This window comes from Anas acuta, chromosome 2, assembly GCF_963932015.1.
Source record: "Anas acuta chromosome 2, bAnaAcu1.1, whole genome shotgun sequence".
NCBI lineage: Eukaryota > Metazoa > Chordata > Aves > Anseriformes > Anatidae > Anas > Anas acuta.
In genome coordinates, this window is record NC_088980.1 from 133,715,178 (window position 1) to 133,718,211 (window position 3,034).

A 3,034-nucleotide genomic window follows, 5' to 3' on the forward strand; every position below is an offset into this window, starting at 1 on the left:
GGAGTAAGGGCTGGAGGAATGATGAGTCTATCTCCCACCCCTGCCCCAGGGACACCTTGGGCACAAGCTCCTGGGCCTCTTCCATACATATGCGTAGTAGAGCCAACTCCAATGACCATGAGAGGCCTGAGGGGCAAGGCTCACCCGCCATGAGGTGTCCCCAGTTTCACCATCATTGCTTTGGATGGGATGGTGAGAAGCAACCCAGGAGGAGGTTCAACAGCTGTGTGGGCAGACTTCCTGAGGCTCTGCAAAGAAGCCTACCCATACAGCACACTCATGTAGCTTGGCCAATGGTTAGTACACACCTTCAGGAGAGCAGCCACCAAATATCCAGGCTGTGCACACTCCAAGCCAAGTGATGTCTGAGGTATGGAAAAGGGTGCTGCTGGAAGGGGCTACCACCATGACTGGAAAGATATTAGTCCTGGCCAGCAAGCCTCAATTGCATTGAACACAAGATTTTGAAGCAGACATGGTCTTCCAAGACAGTGAAGGAGGTAAAAAGGTTACATATTAAGGCAAATACCAGTTACCTCTGTTTCAAAAAGGGCTTTCTGCTCTTCTGGCATTGTTATACATCTTCAGCCTCACTCACTGCCCCCTCCTGTGTAAAATTTACACAAGCATTGAAAGATTGTGGAATACCCAAGGAAATCATTTTTCAGTCGATTGAGTTCTTAATGGAAAAACCTCCCTGAATGCTATCTTACAAATTAGAAGATCCCCTGCTTTCTAAATAGTTCAATTGAAATCAGCTTTTGTATTTATCCTTCAGGTCATTCAGGCTCAAATGTTGTTAGCTCTGAGTCAAAAAGTCAGATTTTTAAAGGGAAAATGTCAAGTCCTTTTAGGCTTCAACTGACCTTTTAAACCAGATTAGGGATTTGAAGCATTACACATGGATTTCTACATTTTATATCACAGTATTTAACAAATGATCAAATACAACTCCCAAGAATACTATTTTTACAAGCTTGACATTTCAGGCCTTAAAGGATGTTGCTGGTCTTTCTTTTACATAAAATTACCCTGGAGAAATTCAGTCTGTTTTCTGCTCTTCCATGTCTATTTCATAAGAGGAGAAGTTCTGTGGATTTTATTTCATACTGTTGTTCTCTCTCTGGCATTGCAAGCAGCAAAATATCATGATGAAATGCTTGAGATATGTTCAAAGTGATTGCTACAATGAATTCACTCAGTGGGTGTCACATGTGGTTAGAGTACAACTTGGGTAGTTATAGATGCCAACAGGGCCCTAGGAACAGATCTGACCTTACGTTTATGCCTGGAATGTCAGATAATGCCACTAAAAATGCACTAAATATTCCTGGGAAGTGACAATGGAAACCCTCCTTTGGTTCCAAGTGCTTCCCACAGGTGAGACAAACACACTGCGAGGCAGAATGGGAGTGTGGATGTATGACAGAACACTCATGAGGTGAAGGTGTGAGCTTGGTCCAGTGCCCTAAGCTTGCAGACACAGCAGTAACAATAGGAGGAGTCTGATTCTTAGCTACTGAGGACTGTAATGGGTCTCTGACAAAAGTTTTAAAAAAATGAACTGAACAGTCATGGTCATTTGGGACTTCTAGATGAATATATTTATGGAGAAGATAGAGACCAAGTATACTTCCCTTCTGCTGAGGTTCAAGTGACCTCTGCTCTCCTCTCCTCTCCCACATAGCCCTGTTTTGGTTCTCCTCAGTGATCTGACTCCAGTAAAGACAAACAGTGCAATATTTTGCAACATACTGCAGTTCAAAGGGCTGAAAGCACAAGAGGTTGTTACCACTCAAGTATTCTGCATCCTTTGATAAAGAAAACGAATTTAAAATATATTTTTTTTAGACAAAAAAAAAAAAAAGCAGAAAATAACTTGAAGTTGCAGCCCTGTGTTGGCAGCATTTAACACAAGTATTTTTGTATATTTGCCACGGGTGTTTCTGTATTCTATTTGTGTAGTTATGGCCAAACAGTGCGTAGTCGTGGCCGAGTGGTTAAGGCGATGGACTAGAAATCCATTGGGGTGTCCCCGCGCAGGTTCGAATCCTGCCGACTACGGCTCTGTATGACTTTTGAACTGGTAATGACAGACAGACAGACATGCAGAAGGCTGAGGTATGCAATGACTTCTTTGCCTCAGGCTTCACTGACAGTCAGGTTTCCCAAGTTTTTAATTTCCCTGAACCCATAGATGGAGGCTGGGGGAGCAAAGTCCCACCCAGGTGGGCAGGTGTTAAACCGCCTGATGAATCTAAACAGGTACAAGTCTATGAGACCTAATGACATGAATCCCAGGGTCCTGAAGGAATTGGCTAATGTAGTTGCCAAGCCTTTCAGTACTTAAAGGGAACTTATAAAAAAAATGGAAAGTGATTCTGCTCAATCAGATAATAACAGGACAAGGGGGAATGGTTTTAAACTAAAAGAAGGGAGATTTAGATTAGAGATTAGGAAGAAATTCTTCATTCAGAGGGTGGTGAGGCACTGGAATAGGTTGCCCAGAGAAGCTGTGGATGCCCCATCCCTGGAGGTGCTTGACGCCAGGCTGGATGGGGCTTTGGGCAACCTGGAGGTACCGATGGCAGGGGGTTGGAAGTGGGTGATCTTTGAGGTCCCTTCCAACCCGAGCCATTTTGTGATTCTATGATAAACAGGCAGTTACTGTGCAGACCACAGTGCCTATGTGTAATTAAATACTGGCTTTAACATCTATATATTTTAAGTAAGCTCTGTATCTTACATTCTGAAATAGAATTCTAAAGTTTCAATTGCAAAAGTTACTGGTGTGTTGGAAGAGACTGAAGTGGTAAGTTTTGTTATGCCCAGAAATCATGCTGACTTTGATTCACATCTGGTAATTGCTAACAATAAAATAAACACCATTCTCTGTACAGAGTAACTGTATATCCCTCTACGCTTTGATACTTTCTGCATCATGACACTAATATTGCCATTATAAGATCAGGATAATTCACTTTTCCCAAATCCTACATTTAAAGGGAAAAATATAAATGGAGCAATCAGCAGC

At 42.5% G+C, this 3,034-nt stretch overlaps 1 non-coding gene across 1 annotated transcript; it reads left to right on the top strand.

Annotated features, from left to right (window-relative positions):
• The first annotated feature begins 1,982 nt into the window (after positions 1-1,982).
• On the top strand, positions 1,983-2,064 carry TRNAS-AGA (transfer RNA serine (anticodon AGA)). The gene has a single exon. It is a non-coding gene; the product is annotated as a tRNA-Ser (tRNA).
• Positions 2,065-3,034: the final 970 nt, after the last annotated feature.